Genomic DNA, 19,696 nt, shown 5'->3' with positions numbered 1-19,696 from the left:
TTTAAACAGTTTGAAATAAAGGGGAAAAAAGTCTATGTAACTCTGCAGAGATATCTGTTGTGAAGCTTGACCTACAGTCTGGACTTGGAAGATTTTTTCTATTAAGGTTGAATTTTTTTCAAATGATTGCATTATGTTTAGAAAAGTATCCAACAATTCCTTCTCCCTTCTAAAGAAAATTGTTCTTGCAGTCTACTCGCTCTTGTGATGCATCCTAAGAGTGGCTGGATACATCCATTGAAACATCACGTGCGTCATGGATGCTCCTGGACCAGGACAGCAGTCTCCCCGGCTCCCCGTACATGGGAGAGCCACAGGTTCTGCTGGGAGCTCCGCACTGGGTAGAGCTTGCATCCTATTTAGATGTTTAACGTTAAGTAGGATGAATCTGGTTTTAGCGTTGTGTAACAGCGAGTGGGGATGGTCCAAACCTAAGTTCTTTGACTAGGTGTTTCCAGTTTACTGTTTAGCTCTGGGTCTGCTCCTTGTTACTCCCTTCTGTCTTTGCTTTTGCATCTTTCTGTAGTATAAATAGTTCCCCTGAGGGACCTGTTTTCCCTGGCAAGGGTGTAAAAGGTCCTCCAGGTTGCTGACACGATAGCTTTTCAATGCATGTGTTCTTACAGACCTTTCACACCTTTTTTTCTGGTAAGCCGCTGCTTGGTGGCAGCAATTTGCGTTGAAGTGGCCGATGGGTGTGTTGAGCCAGCTCCGCTCTCCTTAGGAAGCTTCTCTCCTTTTTGAAAAGCACAGAATGCAGTGGGAGTTTATGCCTGTAAGTTTATTTCCCAGCTATTTCTGTATGTGTGTGTCTCGTGTTGGCGGTTTGTTTTGGCCACGTCGAGGTCCCGAGACTCCTGCTCTTCATGGTCTCCTGAGGGAGGGAGGATTCCCTCTGCAGTCATGGTGCTGTCCTGAAGCTGGGCCCGATGAATGTATGTGTTACGGCTTCATGAGCCAAACCCAGAGACGTGGTATCTGATCCCCAAAATAGGTAATTCCTTTAAATACCGCCAAGATAAAGAGCCGTAGGTCTCCTTGGGGAGAGCTGTACTGGGCTTCAGGGAGGTGGCAGGTATCTTCCCTCGCCCCTAAGTGCCAACAAGGTGTGTAAGGCTTGTTTCCACCCTTTTTCCATCTCTGTCGCTCTTGGACATCACCTCAGCAGTGTTGTGCAGGGAACCAGCTTCCAGCTTTCTGTCAGGCAGGAGAGGGGTGATGTCCTGCCCCAGCCAATGCCCTTCCCTGGGCGGTGGGGTGGGACAGGCACCCCCCCACACCGAGGCGTCTCTGCCCGCCAGGGACACGGCACCTGGGGGAGCGGAAGGCAGCAGATAACGAGCAGGCAATTAAAGGGCTTAGTAAAAGGAGACACAGAGTTAATGCCGTATGCGGCTCATCTTCGGTTTTCATAAACTCATACATAGGATCCAGTGAATCGGGAAGCAGGATGAAGGTTATCACAGTTTTGACGCAAACACTTAAATGGCTAATCTGTTTCTAAATGGTTATGTTTTTAATCTCAAGCCTCTTTACATGGCTGATCTGCTTTTTTTTCCTAACTTGACTTTGTTTTATAGGGGAAGTATTTCTGATCAGATTGCTTAAGCTCTGAGCTGTCATGTAAATACGTTCTGTCAAGTATATAATACACATTTTAAAATTTGTCTAAATATTTATGCTCTTGAGGAGATCACTATAGCTCTCAACAGACAGTTACAACCTAGTGAGTAAATAAATTGTATTTCTTTTTTAAAATCTACATTGTTTTTGCAAGAAATTGTAACTGTTTGAAAGATCACTTGAATCTTGCAAAATTCTACAAGATAGTTTCATTATTCACTGAGGAAAAAGTACCTCCTGTCTCTCAGCAGGGGCTGTAAATATATACATGCGTATGTATATATATATATTTCTTCTTAAGAATAAAATTTTTCTCCTTCTTCTGAAAACTAAAGAACAAAACACAAAGTGAATGAATTTACATGTGCCACCACGTTTAAAATTATCGTTAGAAACGTGAAGCACATTTTCTGTTATTTTAAATTTGCTTCCAGTATGCACTCCATGGATTATTTTTTTCTTATTTTAGTAATTTTCCTGCCTGTAAGATCTATGGTGTTCTGAATATTTTGTTAAAAAAACCCTTTAAAATTCAGAGAAATCTGGTGTAGCAAAGATCAGTAATTTTCATTCATTTTCAGGTAAAGAGCTTCCACACTTGTATGAGAAGGAAAATTATTAATGCTAAAGTTTAGAATGTAGTTAGTTTGTAATCAGTAAGAGTTAGAATAGGTCTGATTGATATCAGGCACAAGATTTCTGTATCGTGAAACACCTCAGAAACTGTTCACCAAGAAGAAAAGGTCTTGCAGTTTAAACCAGTGGAAATATGTTTTCGATGCTAGTCTATAAAGTCATAATAATTGTATTATCCTTTATTTTTACTTTGTACAATAATAAAACATATCCAGAGAAAATAAATCCGTGATTTTAACATCTTCTGACAAGCACATTAGACTGTAGAAAGAGCATCCAAGTTGGGGCTTGGGGCATATGGTGCTACCTTCTGCTAGCATAGCTCCAGAACAAGTCACTGTGTTCACCAAGGGGTCATATTCAGACTCTCAGGTTCCTTCCTCTGGTCTGGGAGAAAAAAACACAGTTCCTCTTCATATGGAAAAAAATTAGAACGTAAACTGTGAGCCTCACTTGCATGTGACACCTTCATTGTGCAGAGAACGCAGAGATGCTCTGAAATGTATTGCTACCAACCAGGTTTTTTGTCCAGGCATTCTAGAAATGCTTCAGAGAAGTTATGCTAAACAAAAATTGTGTTGGTTAATAATCCACAAGCTAAAAAATTATGTAGCACTGTAAATGCTGAAATTAGCCCACATAAATATTTATAGCTATTTCTTAATTCTGAAAAGAGATACAATGCTGCTTTAAAAAGAGTAGACGTTTATATCATGATGTGAAATTGATGAAGCATTTCAAACCTATGTACATTCAAAGTATTATTTAAATGCTTGTTTCATGAATAAGTAGCAACTCACACAGACTTACTTTTCACGTCTTCTTAGATTGTCTTATTTTATTTAAAGACTGGTATTTATAATAGATAATCCAAGTGTTGTGTATCTTGGGAATTCAACATATGGATGGGGATACGGAAAGCATTAGTTATACGAGATTTGTTGACCAGCTTTTAATTCAGATTGTCATTTTTAACACACGGCAGTGCAGATGGTAAAGTTTTGACTGTCCGTCAGAGCCCCAGTACCTTAGGGACAGCTGTTGCTGATAAATCTTTTTTACATGCTTTAGGTCAAAGTAGTCAAACCTGTTAGAGCACCTGCTTCTACATATGCAAATCTGTTGTTTTGTCATTTCATTAAACAAGGAAAGGTAGTGGTCTCTCGTGGCTGTAAGTAAGCCTGGAACACAGCCTGTACGAAATGAAATCTAGCAAAAAAGCCAACTGTGGTTTCTGCCGTATAGCCATGGGATGCTGCTTCTGTTTGGGGGCTTTGTTTCTGGAAGACTGCCTGTAATTTGGAAGGAGGGTAGAAAAGCAAGTGTATGTTTGGAGGCGAGAAGAAAAGGGAAGGTGTTTGCTGTCATTGACTGTAGGGTACTTGTGAAGTTTGACATGCCCAGAAGCTAGCGGGTGCCATGTGGGGCTCCCCTACACTGCATACCTCCGTTTTTATCATCTGGTAAGCCTGCAGCATCATTTCCAGGCACTGGAGCATACAACATGTCTACTTCGGTTTGGAGCTGATTGATCCACGGTATGGAACATGCTTGTGGGATCTTCCCTTGCTATAGAAGAACATAAATGATTGAAATGCTTTCTTAAGAAAGAAAAGTATCATTTGTTTATGTACTTTGGTGCCTAGCAAAAAAAATTCCTGTCAGATGGGAGCATGCTGCGAGAGCTGACGGTTTAGTGCACAAGGTTATGCATGGGTTGTGGAAACTTTTAAGCTGTTTGTAGTTATTTATCATGTGTATATGGAGAGAGTTTAAATCATGAGGAAGAAACTTCTTCATTTATTGCATGTTGCGAGCAGGGCCATGGCATGTAATAGAAATGGCACTTACGGATTGTTTTTTTAAGCAAACTGACAGAAGATTTTATCCTGCACTGCTGTAGATTGCTGTGGGGGAGAAAGAGAAATAGTAAAATTGATGAACAAACGTTGCATGCTGTCATTTTAGATTATGTTGTTTTGCCATGAAGTTGTTGCTAATTTTTTTGAAGATACTGTAAAATTCTGCTGTTGCGGAAAGTACCATAGTTGCGCTCTCGTCTGTGTTAATTGTTTCATTCCAAGGCTAGTTTGTCAACAGTATCTTAATCAAGCCACTAGCAAAAATGCTTTTTGAACATTTTGTGGAGAAAAAAAAAAATACCGCCCTGACCTTTCGACCTTGTCAGCTGAGTTTTCCCATTGTGACACTAGGCATTATTTTTGTAAAGGTTGGAAGTTTAACTCTTCAAGGAACCAGATATCATTTTTATTGGGATATTAATTCTGGTAGGTGCTAATCTCATCAAGATTTGCAGACATTTTCCTTCATAGGCCATTCTGATTTGTAGCTTTTTCTTTTCACAGCAGTATTAAATACCAAACCTTCTCTGATATGGAAGTTCATTAGAGATATGTCTTTGATGGCAGCCCTTTCAGGGCTTCAGTTTCAAATACCTTGATGTAAAGCTTAAGAAGCCATTGTGTTGTAAGCCCTCCTTGATGTGTCTTATTTAGATCTGCATAGTAAATCAAGGAAAGTAAATAACAAGGCAGCAGATGGAAGCATGGAGATAAGGCCAGTGAACAATTGTATTTGTATTTTGTTATGATGTTGACAGGAGCTAAAATTCACTAATCTAGTTCAACTGATCTGCATTTCAAAGAAATCTCATTTAGCAGCAACTTGAAGGTTTGGAGGATAAAGTTCTTTTATTGCAGCTTTTATTGCATTCTTTGCTAATTTATCTGGTCAAGATTTAGCCTTGCTTACTTAAAGCAGCAAGCATGTTACAAGGAGTCTTAAATACTACGAAAGCATTAATGTCTAGACTATGAACTGAAGGTAATTACATATCCAGCAGTGAATAGGCTACGTTTAGGAAATACTGTTGTCCAAATGGAATTGCAAGAGAAATGCAGATAAGGTATTTCCCCGTTTTCTCTTTAACTGTTTTATTTTTTGTTTGGTGTTGTGTTGTTGTTTTTTTTATTATTATTTTATTGTGGAAAAAATGAATATGTAAGCAAACCTAGTATTACTTAATATAAAAAATAGAATTTCTTGAATTGTGAATTCAGTCATACTGTACTTTGCTGCTCTATTTACAAACTGATAGTTCATATTAAGGTTTCATTTAATGATTACTCTCGTGTATCTATTAAACTATTGAAAGGTGGACAATAGTTTAGTAGAATGATGGGCTGCAATTGATTTCATATGCGCTCTAAATAATGTAGACAATGTATATTTAAGTTATATATTTTTATCTAAAGTACAGCCACGTCATCTGGAAAAAATGTGATAAATATATTATACAAACCAAAAATGATTAAAATTATGAGTGATGTAAAGTGGAATGTAGGCTCTCCTTTTGGAATTTTTTTTAAAAATAGTTAATCTTAAGGCCAAAAAGCAGCTTTTTACTTCGATTTACATTTCACTTTATAATATAAATACTGACAATGGGCTATTCAGAGAATCGATCACAACCATGCACATACCTTTGTACAGATATAACACTAATCTGGTGAAGTACACGAGACTGGTGTACACACACTCTAATAATGGGGCCCATTTCCCTCAGACGTGTAAATCGAAACCGGCAGCTGCTGCGTTCTAATGCTGCAGCCCTTGCTGCCCTTCTGCAGCCTGTCCTTGTGGCAGAGCCCACACCTGTGCCCCGAGGTCTGCGCTTCCATCTCATGTGTAGGGTGGGTCTTTGCACTTCTTTGTAGCATGTCTTCCTGGGCTGGAGAGGAACAGAGGGGAAGGCAGCTGGGGATGATGGCTGCGGCGATAGCCGGATAGCTTTTTGACTGCTGGAGTCCGTACGCTAATGACATCATGGGGCGAGGAATGCTTCTTCAGTAGCACTAGCTTAAGCATCTTTTGGTTCCTTCTCCTCATTGCCATGCCTCTAAAGATGCTCATACAGTGGTTTGTGGGTTTGCAAGTTGGACTCTGTAAGGTTGAAAACAGCTTTTATTTTGTCACGTTACTTTTAATGTAGTTCCCTGGCATGGCTGACCATGTAGCTCCATGCACAGTTGCCTTGGCACATCTCAGTGTCCAGTGCTGGGAAGAAGGGGCAAGTGGTGCTGTAGCTGCCTCTGCCGCTGGAAGAAGTGTTCATCATTCTACACACCAAGACGCACAAGATGAGCTTCCTCATCAGTGCAAGCCAAGCTGCGTTAACGATTAGGTGGTCCCACCTTTATCCTGGCCAGATCTTCGCACTCCTCTCTTGCCCTGGCAGGGATGTCCCAGTTTGGCCAAAAGAAGATCACTTGTTTTGCAAGACTGTTTTCAAATAACTGAACTCCCTGATCTGTCTCACCTTGCAGTTGCACAAATGTCCAAGCCAGCACAAGGAAAGAATGGGAGTCTACAGCTGGAGCTGAGGAGAAAGATGAGGGAAGGTAGGGCTGCTTCAGCCCCAGCCTAAAGAGGCTGAAGTCATTGTGCTACTGCAGCCTCTCTGGAAAACTTGCCTTCACCCCAGGGCGTTGTATGCTCTGTGTGTGTGAAATGAACCAAAGAGCACAAATAGCAGTTACTCAAAAAGGTGTCTTGCATCGCTTTGCGAAATAAGTACATACCAGCCCATATAACGATGACAATAAAATAAATCAAACTCTCATAGAAAACTCCACAGCCTAGCTGAACATTTAATTCCATCCCAGTCTGCCAAAGTTCAGAAGGGACATTTTGGATTTGAAGATGTCTCAAGGATATCGTCCTGCTTACAACTCCCAGGAGCAAACAGGTCGCTCCACAAGATCCCTTCAGGCACAGTGGTGTTCACATTTTTAGATTAGGTCTTCCTTCTTTTTTATAACAATTTAAATCATTCCCTCAAATAAGCATATGCTCCTACTGTCTAGCCTGGCACGGTCTCCACGGTTTTGTCTATCAGAGTCTGTTTTTCAGACTTCCTGCCCTTGTACCTTTGGCTTCAGCATTGCTGACCCTCTCTCCGTCCTGTCTAAGCCCTTCCCGTGTCCCGGCATTGCCTAGGGTGACAAGGAGGCATCCCGGCTGTCACCGAGTGCTCGCCTCTCCTGCCTCTGTCCCTCTGGCTCCACACGCATGATGTGTTCCTCCCAGGGCTGCAGGAGGAGACAGCATTTTCAGCAAAAGGGAGAGTGGGTGACAGAGGAAAAGGAGAATTTGAGGGGGCAAGAAAAAAATGAAAAACTGAATAAAGTTTTACGGAATTCCTCACATCTTTCCCTCTACAGGAGCCTTTTGCACTCCCTCCCACCCCACCCCACCCCACCCCCTCCCCCATCTAGGAGCGCTGCAGCTCTGTGAGGTGTGTTAATGAGTGATCTCTCAGGGGACAGGGATCAAAAGCATTTAGAAATGAGGTGGATTAAAAAAAAAAATCTGAAATTCTTGCTATTGTCACGTCAGTGCTGGTGTCAATTGCAGAGCCCTGACTGAATTGTGTGTGATGCTGCATGTCCGGAATCATACTGAACCAACACAGCGCTTGTATCTTCAGATCCTGCTGTGTGTCCCTATGTTGAACGGCCATCTCGTGTTGGAAAGAGAAGGGCAGACGGAGCTGGGAGGAATATCGGAGAAAGGCGACGGCACTCTTCCCGCTGGGGATTGCTGGAGAAAAATATTCCCAGGCATACTTGCTGCAAGAAGTGCTATGCCAGCATACCACTACCTGTTTAACCTCCCCGAGCTTGTGTGTTGGTCTGATAACAACTTACCAACCATTCCATGTGATTGACCCAAATCCAGCAGTATATCTTTGTTGGCAGATTGCCGGATAGATTTTTACTTTTATTTTTTCTAGATTGCTAGTTAGCCTGTCTTCTATCATCTCTCTCGTACATGGCATTTACTTTGGATAGCAGACAGCTAGCTGTGCAAGGGATTATTCAAAGATGGATCTTACCTTTGGTTTTATGCCGGTCTGTCCTCTTTAAATTTGTGTTTCTGGTCAATATGTTGGTGGTTCGTTTGTTTTTTGGTGTTTTTTTTTTTTTCTTTAAAAAATTGAATAAATTGCAAGAGAAATAAGGAGTATTTCTCTAACATTTAATGAGTTGATCCAAAAGAGTTCAGCACACAGGTGACGAGAGGACTAGATTTGAAAATATTACAAATTTTAGCAGGTGTTTTCAGGCCCTGCAGGAGATTTATATCAAAGTATAGGGAAGGTCATCAGTTATCTTAATGGCACCAATACATGGGTTCTAGTCGTAGAAAGACCGTTTTATCTGTGGATAGATAATTTGTCTTGCCTTTCTCTCTCTTTTTTTTTTTTTTTTTTTTTTAATGTAGGAGAAGGGAAGTAGTGCCAGCTCTGCTGTTTTCTGAAATACTGACTTTTTGATCATAGCATAATAAACTTCCTTAAATTGCAGACAAACCAAACAGCTTAATTCAGTTTAACAACATTCAGAGTGGTTTGCAGGATAACATTTTAATTATTTGCATCATCATTGATCCCTTGTTTACTGGTTGTGTTGTCTTCAGATTAGGACAATGATACCAGGGATCAGCTGGGAGGGATTTTTGCACAAGTATATTTGTGTCTTTTGTTGCCCTATTTTAATGTCTCTTCCATAACAGAAGTTTCAGCATTTACTAGCCAAGCAGCGATTGTTTTTGTGAGGTAAGATTTCTGGGTAAAGGCTTTCTGGTAAACACAGAACTAAAGACACATGATTGTAATGCTACATTAGACTGACTGTACAGTTACATACGAGAGTAAATATTACTCAATCTTGAACCAAAACTCCAATCCGGTCCTTGATTGTTTATAGGTGGTGATTTCAGGCCAAATCCTGTTCTAGTCTTCTACTTAGTTTCACCCAATTGGCTATAGGTATTGAAAGTAAAATTAATAGGATACTTACGTACAGAAACGGAATTTATAGCATATTTAGTCAGGGACCTGAGCTCTTCCGTTTTTGGTAAATAAGACGTATAATCCTAAAACAATTGAGAAACTTGCTTGTGTAGTCCTCCTCAAATACTTTTTCTCTAATGCATTCTTCTGTAATATATTCTAAAAATAAGTGGCAACCATGAGATAAATTATTTTATTAATGCTTATTTGGGATGTCTTTGTAATGCAGCTGTGGCTTTATGAATTGCCAAAAAAATTCCCATAACACTAATGTAAATAAGATCATGTTACAATGTGTAGTTTTTACTTTGTGTCTTAGGTAACTTATGGAAATGGTGGGAGCTTGCACACAGGCATAGCTATTAATAGCCCATATTAGTATATGTGTACTCTGGAATATGTTTGTGTCTTTAATTTTATAGGTTACTTGTATCAGTGTGCTGTTTCAGAAATAAAAAACGTAAGCTAAGGAATTCTTCATGTAAAAATTTCTTCATACATCTTTGAAATGAGTGGATTTCCATCAGGGGTATAATTGAATTCTGGAATATTTGGAATTAATTTTTAAAGCAGGCATGAACGCTCGTTTAACCTTTGGATGGGAATATATGACAGGTGGCTGAAAAGAAAGCATTCTTAGTTTACACAATTTTGGGGGTGAGTTGATTCCCAGCGCTTTTAGCTGAGGTGATTGTGTATCAACCTTTCCCCCTTCATGTGCACTTGTGTGAGAGCGCCAAGATCACATTCATGGGAAGATTTTGTGAAGTTTTAAATCGTAACTTGAAGCCGCGTGTGGCAAGAGTGACATTCACCGCTTTTTATTTGGCAGCCAGTAGGTAGCTGTCCTCTAATACCTGTTCTTGTGGTGTCCTTGCTCAACATCGAAGTAGTGGCAATGTTAATTCTGAACTGTTGTTATTACTAGTATCAAATTGTTTGTAAAGGGTTTATCCTGCAGTAGTATTTTACCTGCTGTAGTATACTTGGAGTCCAGTCTCTGAATTTTGCAATTTTGTAAGAAGCTTGTCTTTGCTCATAGACAAATTCTAAGACATTCAGTTCTTGTTTGCTACAGCTTGCTCTTATTTATAGTCAGTATCACAGTGACGTGCGGGATATCAAACAGAACTTGGATTCCTTTTGAGCTGAATGGGTTATATTCCTACCCCTAAGATTTTACATTCTAAACAGAGAAGTTGGACAAATGGTCAAAGGGAGCCGTGGCCCAGAATGTTGCTATAGGCCAGTAGGACACGGCTCTTTGATCATTAGCATGCTGTACAGTGAATTTTCTTTCATCCTCAGTGTAGCCATTTGAGCTGCAGAAGCAAACAGAGCAGCAAACATCATAGCAGCCTCTTCTTTTGCGGAGTGTAGAAGTGATGAGGGGGAATAGATAGAACAGTAAATATACTTTGATCCGATATATCAAGCTGACCAAAAAAAGTATCAGTAATTCAAATTCCTCACCATCGAGTCTAAAAAGAATGTTAATTAATAGGTCTGTGCGTAGATGTAGTGGAAAATTTCTGATTTTGGGGGGGAAACATTAGGGTATTAATTTGTGCATCTTGCAAAAGGGATTTTGGTGCATACTGATGTCTGAACAAAGTTATTTTTGTCCTGTTATGTTTTTTTGTGCTAGTACAGGCTGCTCTTCGTATAATGTGCCAATGCATAAGTCTCCATATAGGGATACTCAGTTCACAGACACAAAGATCTGTGTCTAGCAAGACAGCAAAAAGGACTGGCTATATTCCTTTGGTACACCTGCTAGGTGTGGATGGAATTAATTAACATAGTTTTTGCTGAAAAGTGACATGCCAGTCCATGACAGCAAAAAGTGTTTGTTCCTGATGACAGTCATTCACTTTCTGCTGGTTCAGAAGGCTTCCCTGAAGGAATTTTAATTGATCTAAACTTACCCAAAATAAATCAGAAACACTGCTGTATCCTAGAGATTAAAGCAAAAGAGAAGATATTGGAATAGAGAGTGTTATGATTTTTAAGGTTTACTTTGAGATGAAATTTGGGACATGGAGATGCTGACCTGCATTTATATAAGTGCTGAACTGAGTTGGAACACATGGATGAAGTTACAGACTCAAACACATGAGACCAGTAAAGAACTTGAGAAGCAGAACGCTGCTTTGTAGCCTTCTGCCCTGACTGCTTTGGGACTGTGGACCGGGGAGAGGAAGGCTACTGCTGCTTTACAGTAAGACTTTGCTACCTCATTTGATTATCTTTTTTTGTCCTGTGGTGACGCTATTTTGGAAAAGACAGTCAGATTTCTTAAGCATGTAGTAACGTCCAGAGAACCACGGGAATTCACTTTGCAGTTCAAAAGGATATAGCCTATACTTCAAATGCAAGTAAGACTGGACTCCCTGTGTACCTAATGCAGTCATTCTGGTTCTCGTGTGGTTAATATATTGGTGTAAATGGATATAAGAATTTGATGAATTAGCACTAGCGTAGATTAATATACAACAAGGTAGGACTGGTCATCCTGGTTCGGGCCAATAGTTCACCTCTGTCTCCAGTGAAGGCTCCCTTCTGAGGGTGCCTCCCACTCTCCCTTTTGACTCATGGAAACTCCTTCCATCAACAGCATCGTTGGGAAGGAGTCCACAGTTATGTGTACCCATTTTGTGGAGAAGAAACTCCTGCTTTTTCTTTTGACCTTGAGTTTTACTAGGCAGCTCCTGAGTTCAAGGGATAGGAAACAGATGACGTCTGAGCAATCTGTCCATCTTCTTCAGGGTTTTGTAGTCTTCTGTCATGCCCTCCCTTAAGTTGCTTCTTTTTGTCTGCATAGTTGTGGCGTACTGAAGTGTTCCTCATATGGAAATCATTCTAAGCCTTTGATCATGTACATTTTCTTCTCTGAACCTTTTTGCAGATTAATTCTGTTGAGTTGTGTTCTGTGCTGGACACCAAAGCAGAGGATACTTTTCAAGATGGGGACTAATATGGTGGCAAATGATGTGTTATGCTTTGTTCTTTATTCCTTTCCTAGTAATTTTAAACATTCAGTTTATGGTTTTGACTCTGATAGAATGGTAAGTTTTAAATTTTCATGGGGCTATCCATCATAACCCCCAGGTCTCACTTTCTGAGCAGTAAGATGTGGTGCAATAGAGAGCTGTTTTGGTTAATAGAAGATTCAGATCAGAATATTTATCAATAATGGGTAGCCAGGACAGTTTCCAGTGAACCTGTGTTCAGCAGATTGTGATTGCCTACTGGAACCCTGCCAAAAGTATTCAAGATTTCTTTGTGGTGCAAAATAAATAGTCAATGATAGGAAATTATCTTTTTATTTGTACGCTTACGCTTTTTAAAGTAATACAATCTTTTTATTATTAATCTTGGGAGTGGAGTAGATGACTGATTTAGGAGTAGTGACTACTTGACATGTTTCATACAAAGAAAGAAAGAAAGGTGTAAAATGTGTAAGATTTCTTCCAAGGTGTGCAGTATATGTGCGTAAGAACGGCCCTGAAGTGTGTTTCAAAGAGGTGATTATAATACCTCGGTATAAAAAACCTATATGGATGCTTGCATTGACTGTTTTCCTTTCCCTTCTTACCCTTAGATAATTTCAAGTGAAAGTTAAGGACCTTTTGTCCTGATCTGTAGTAGAGGTGACAGACACTTCTGGAAGGAGGATCAGTTTGAGCAAAAAGGAAAAGACCATCCCTTCCGACAGCACAGCAGGGTGACCAAGTGACTCCGAAGAAATGTAAGTGATTTATAACCAACCTGGGGCTGTGGCTGTTTCTGCTGTGGCTTTACGTGCTCTGTGGGAGGAACACAGTGCCACATCACTGAAACGTGTTGCTTGTAGATGTAGAATAAGTTTAGGAAGAAATTTGTGGACCATACAGAAAATACAAACTCCTCCTATGTTTGTGTGATGGTAAGCTATGTTACTTTTTATTTTTTTCCAAGTAGCGATTGCTATTGGGAATTGTAAATGGGAATTGGCAGTTGTAGATGGGAATGAAGTGCTGTAATAGTCACATACCTGTTTTTCAGATGTTTTCAACTCATCCAGATCTGAGTTAATTTAGATACATAGAAACTAAGCAGCTGAATCTCTGTTAGTCATCCTAGGTTGGGCCTCAGGAGAGAAGCAGGCATCTCCAGAGGCATCTCCAGCTCATCCTAAAAGTAACGGCTAGGGAATTCAGTATTATGCATTGTAATTTTAATAATTATTATGTATATATATATGTATGTGTATATATATGTGTGTGTGTATATATATATAAAAAATATCAGGTAAAAATTAAGAATAATAATAAAAGTGTAGCTCATGCCTCTCCATTGACCACTTAGCTTTAACCTAAGTGTTGTCAACCCTTTCAGCTGGCATGTCTGTGTAAGAAGTAGCGCCAGCTGCTTTTCCCCTCCCTATATTTTTCTCCCTCAGCTTGTGTAGCTGTTCATAAATTTGGAGAATGGATCTGGCTGAAAATAACCAATTGTTTGTATAGTTTTGTTTTCACCTGGATTTATCCCAGTCTTCTCCCATATGGCTGTTGGAGGGCTGCGACTGGTACAAAGGGTGTTAGGGGTGGGAATTTGCAGCCTAAAGTATGGGGGAGTGCACGATAGCTTCTTTTGGCAGCTGTGCTGGTTTCTGCAGCTTAAATTCCTTGATGAGCTATAGTCTCAGACCTTGTAGATATTTTTGGTGCTCTGCCATTTATAAAAGTGGAAAAACTTGAGTGAGGTACCCTTACTTATTATCTAATGTGGGGACTATTGTTTTGTTGTGCATTTCACCCTGTGGTAGTGCAGGGTCCTTTATATCATTTATAAATTAAAATTCAAATCTCTAAAACCAGCAAATGGTCACAAATGGCTAGCAAGTAAGCAGGTGTCTTATAGTAATTTATAGTGTTGGCATGCTACTGTATAATTCATATATACATACGTAATTTCTGAATCTTAAAAATGCTAGCCTGATTTTGTATAGCACCAAGCATCATGTGTGGGTTGGGTGATATCATATGATTAGCAGTTGGACTAATTTAGTCACAAGATCTTTGCCTCTCCTGAGCAGTAGAATACTGAATATCATTTCATTCTCACATTAAATACCTGATGGGAGGGTGTAAAGAAGATTGAGCCAGACTTTTCTCCTTGGTGCCCAGTGACAGAGTAAGAAGCAATGGGTACAAAATGAATACAGAAAATTCTATTTAAACAGAATATAAAAAACTTCTTTCCCATGGGGATGGTCAAACACTGGATCAGATTGCCCAGAGAGGCTGTAGAGTCTCCATCCATGGAGATACTCAGAACCCAACGGGACACAGTGACGAGCAGCCTGCTGCATCTAACCCTGCTTGAGCAGGCGTTTAGACTAGATGTTGTCCTGAGGTCCCTTCCAACCTCAGCTGTTCTATGATACTGGGCATATTTATAGGTAAGCAAAATCAGACAAGATTCTGCTATTTTATTTTATATTTCAATTTTTTAATTAATTTAATTTTTCCTATTTTGATGTATTTCGCTGTTCAGTTTAGGCTTTTAGTTAAGTTTTGGCTAAAGATGAGAGATGGCAGAAGTTGTGAGCTTTCTAAAATGTGTTAAATTATATTTAAAGTCTTGTGAATATAATTATGAAAATCACATTGAAGTCTGTGAAAATATTTTTTAGCTATGAATTAACACCATAATTCACGTGATGTGGACAGTCACATGATGGGGGTTTTAGATGTTTAAAACGAGTATCTTTTTCACTTGATCCATGGAAAGGAAGGTACATTTTTAGTATTGTTTCCTGTTTGGGAAAAAAAAAAAAAAAAAGACAAAACTAGGGACAAAGCCTTGGAGAAGAGATCCATTAATCCACTGTAGAAAGAGCTGTCTTCCTGAAGTCTTGTCAAAGGTCAATGAGACCTATGAAGCAGCCTAGCAATTTCATTATAAGCTCTGTTTTCAGGTACTTGCAAATGGCCATTCTGGGACGGTCCATAATTCAAGTGGATGCCAATGTAAACATGTAAAAACTGGGCAAATTTACAGTGAGACTTAACAATATAGTCTTTCATCTTCTACAAATGTGTGAATCAGGGGCTTCCTTGTATTTTGAAATACTTAGGAAAAAGGAACTCTCTCTTCACAAATGACAGTTTTCTTGATTTTCAAACTTTTATTAGTTTGGCAGACATTTTCTGTCCACAGTTTTGCTGTAGGCTGCATGCCTTTGCAAAAGCTTCCGTGAGATGGGTGTATCATTTCTGAAAATGGAAAAAAACCCCAGATGTTCTAAAAAAAGGTCTAGGAACTCTCTGATTCGCTTTTGAGCAAGGACTTGAAATTTGAAAGTGAAGCTTTAATGGGGTCTTTTGCCATGCCTCTGAACGTCTATCCTTATTGCAGTGAATTACAAAGCTTTTGAAAATTGCTGCTTACTCATAATCAGAAGAGGCATATTACTTTGTCAGCATATTCTGAAAATATTCTCTGTATATTCTTAAGCTCCTAGAAATGATTGAGTCTGTCCTGGCTTGGAGATCAAACACTGTATGGCATGCACAGATCCCCTGTTATTTTCACAAAAGGGTCTTGTTTTTTTAATTTTTCTGGGACAGTCTATTTTGATTTTTATGCTAGTTGAGAATTCTCTTTTTCTGCATCTGACGCTTACTTTTCCAATGTACTTTTTGAGAAGAATGTCAAGAGTGGGATTAATTTCTCCTGACATTAGCCATGTAAAACATAGGTGGTGTAAATCTGAGCTGGTCACTTTAGACGTCTTTAGTCAGTGAAGAGAGATGGAGGCTTCCAGGGGAGGATTCCCAGAGCCTCCTTTTATGTCTGTCTTGAGAGGAATCATCCTTTGGAGATGCCTGCTTCTTGTGACTGACAATAAAAGAAGCCTAAGGTGACCAGCACAAATTTAGACATCTAACTTTTCTGTTAAATGTTGAGGCAGATAAATTCCATCTCATGTGACTTTATGTGAGACTTAAGAGGCAGGATTTTTACCACTGACATTGCCAAAATATTGCTTTCCCATGAGTAAATAAAATTCTTTGAAAAATTATTTCTTTGTGGTTATGCTGATACTTATGAGCTTATTAAAAGGACATTTTCCATTTTGCTTAGCCATTGTATGTAACCATTAAAAAATTACTCTTCAAATGCCATTTTAGTATTACCTATGAAATGTCAATAGATTTTGAGGGTTTTTTTATTGTATTTTTTCTGTGGCTTGAGAAATACAAATGTTTCAACTCTTATGTCATTACTAATTTCTAGTAAGATAGCAAAAGGGATGTATCATGAGATTCTAGCATAGTTGCTTTAGTATGGCTTGCAATAATAGACAATATTGTTGCTAATACAACAGACGAAAATGCATTTTTAGCTAATTTTTAAAAGCAAGCAATTGGATTACTTTCCAATTTGAAAAAGATTACTATCAACTAATATTGATAATGTGTTCTATTAGATGAGATTATGATGAAATGCTTCTTTCTACTTGTATTGAAGTATCGTAGATTTCTTTAGTACTATCAACTGCTGCATATATTTGAGTAATGGCAACTACGTCACCTAACATAGGATGATAACATACCACCTTCTTCGGTTCCAGTATTGCCAGGCAAGGGCTGTATGTGGGGAGCACTTCCTTGCCATCAAGTAGTTGAACAGGTCTAAAAGACATGAAAAGGAACATAAGGTTTTTCTGTTTGCTTTTAGTTAAAAAACAGGTGTATGACACAGAACTTGTAGTGTAACTTATTATTAGATGTCTTTTTGTGGCTAATTGCTATGTATTTGAATTGCTAACTTGGATGGCTAGACTTACTCCATTTGTGTTTTTAACATCACTGTGATGAAACAATGGACAACAGTAGAATATACTTCAGAGATGGTCTCAATATTGTACTTGTCCTATTGTAGAAGAAATGCACATGTTCGTTATGGTAAACTATTTCTGTACTTCCACTTAGAGCTGATTGATTAACCTCATTGGGGTTTATCAAATTTTCCTTCTGTTTTAATTTTGTTTTGAACATTACTTTTTGCAGCTGGGATGTATCTTTCATTTTGTCTCCATCTTTTCATTGTTATTTAAGATGTGGTGAGTTAAGTGTTGCATAGTCGCAAACTGCATGTATAATAGCATAAAACTACAGAGAATACCTGACTCCTGGAATCTAAATCTACATTTGACCTGAGGAAGTGATTTGTGTTTTTTTTAAGAGTACTTGCATAATAGCCTAAGGAAAGTGCTTAGAGAAGGTAGGCAATCACATGTTAATAAAATAATTTTAAGGTATTTTCTCTTTACATATATATATGTATATATATATATATAATATTTGCACAAAATAGCATTCACCAGTGTTTGTGTCTCAGTATCAGTAAGCCTTGTACTATAAACATGAACAAAATATTTCCCTTAGAAATGCTGTCATATCAGTACTCGCTGGCCAAGATTCTCACTGCTAAATACGCAGAACTTCACTGAAGCTGACAATCTGGCTCTTTATGTGGTTGATATAAGTTTTACAGGCTTGATTTTTTTTTTCACAATTGTCTGACTTTGAGTTGAATTTGTAATATTCCTATCCTTCTGCTACTTTTAAGAATATTTAGTTTTGAATGGCATTTTATGCATTATCACAAAAATCCACCAAAAGAACCCTAGTTTTGAGAAAATGAAAAGGGTGGTTCAGCCAAGGTGCCACTAAACAGAGGATGTTTGAGTAGTGAAGAACTGTGTATATTTGTATCAAACTATAAATTTTGTTTTATGATTGACATTTTGCCCTGACCCTCTTAGAGATGTCAAACTGAGTATATCCAACAGCCTGAGAATATCAGGGTCCACTGAGTGAATCTGAGTATAGAAACCTGAAGAACATCCAGTAAAGAAAGTCATTATTGACTACATCAAAATTAACAGAGCAAAAATTGCCCATAACATGGGCAGCTAAATCAGGAGGTTTTTCTTAATAATAGGAATTTCCACGTGGCCAGTCCCATTCTGTTGTAGGTAGCGAATCAAGTTCCCATCGCACGGTTGGTGGATTCAAAATTTAAAGACAACGTGGAGTTTCAGATAGGGGGAAAGGGAAAGATGTTTTGTTTGTTGCAGGCATTTTTAGGAAGTATAAATATGTATTGATAGTTTTTTTAAAAACTACCTGTGTGCTATGCATCTTTTCTCAAGTTGCAAAGCAGGCAAGAGAAGAAGGAAAAGTTTTTAACAGCATGTCTTCATTTCTTCAGCCTATATAAGCTCTCATCTCTAGTGGATTTTGGATGGTTAGATTCCTGAATACTTGGTTGACAGCATCGATTAATTGGACCTTATGGCCATTCTGCCAATTTTCTTAATTTTTTTTACTTTGTGAGAGATGCAGCCATATTAGTTTGGTATGAGTTATCTTTCCTGTGGTATAAGGGAGTGAGAGATGTGTGATAGACTCAATAAAGATGCCAGCTAAGCAGATGCCCTTCTCTGAAATGATGATTTCACAGACTCTGATGTCCTCCTGCATGAAGTTGCGGTGCCCTGGCATTGAGCTGTTCAGGAACTGGAAATGGTATGAAACATGCATTTGTAATGGAACACAGTATTCTTCATATAAGATCAGTAAAAGTTTTTATAGGGTTGCTGTCTGTTGGTAAACAGCTACAGCGTTATGTTTCAGAGGTAGAAGCACTTGAATGGTAACGAAGGGATTCTTGTGTACAGTTAACAAAGTATGGTGAGATCATTTGGGGCACAAGTCATGACATATATGATAATAGTAATAATACACTGCATTTCAAAGACACTGAGGATTTCAAAGAACTTTATAGAAAACATTATTGAATTAAGTATCACTCTAACCCTAACCCCCTGTGGAACCCTGCTGAGAGTACTTAAATCATCAGGTGGGCTGACTGCAGAAATACCGTACCATTTTTGCTCTGTGTTGGTCACCATGCCTTTGCTGCACACAGGTAATTCAGGAAGCTTCAGTCATACATATCCTGATGAATACTTTCAACATGGAGATGCCAAGGCATACAGAAATGGATTGACTTGCTACAGGGAAACAGTAAGTCCAGCACAACCATCCCAACCCCAAAACAGTCCCAAAAGGTCTGGCTGCTTGCAGTGGTAGTCGGCTTGGGCTGCTGGGTCTCTGGGTTCTGCCATTGAGTTACGTGCGTGCCCTCGTTCCCTAAGCTGTGTGGGGATCGTGCCTGGATCTTGACTGTGCTCCACAGTGAAGATGAGGTTTTTGACTGCTTTGCATGAAAAGGGTTAACTTCAGATACCTGGAATGAATACTGTTGTCACCTGGCTGTTGTACAGTTTGAAGCGCTCTGTAATATTACAGCAGATAACACTATGCAAACACAGTACAGTTGGAACCTGGCCATGTAGAGTAACAATTTCATGAGTTCTGATATACTGTACATGTATATGTCAGAAAACCAGCATATTTATATGTGTTAACACCATCGGTATGAGATACATTAAACACAAACAGCTTTTCAAGGGCAAGACAGTAGTTGCACAAACAC

At 39.0% G+C, this 19,696-nt stretch overlaps 1 protein-coding gene across 9 annotated transcripts in view; it reads left to right on the top strand.

Moving 5' to 3' along the window:
- FOXP2 (forkhead box P2) overlaps positions 1-19,696 on the top strand; it is a 445,070-nt gene that overhangs the window by 57,241 nt on the left and 368,133 nt on the right. For all 9 annotated transcript variants that reach the window (XM_056339333.1, XM_056339342.1, XM_056339336.1 and 6 more), the window contains exon 2: positions 12,741-12,887. The gene's annotated coding sequence lies outside the window, so the exon portion shown is untranslated. The remainder of the gene's footprint in view (positions 1-12,740; positions 12,888-19,696) is intronic.

Source organism: Falco biarmicus, chromosome 5 (genome assembly GCF_023638135.1).
Source record: "Falco biarmicus isolate bFalBia1 chromosome 5, bFalBia1.pri, whole genome shotgun sequence".
NCBI lineage: Eukaryota > Metazoa > Chordata > Aves > Falconiformes > Falconidae > Falco > Falco biarmicus.
Note: the sequence above shows the minus strand (reverse complement) of the source record. Positions and strands in the feature narration are given on the sequence as shown.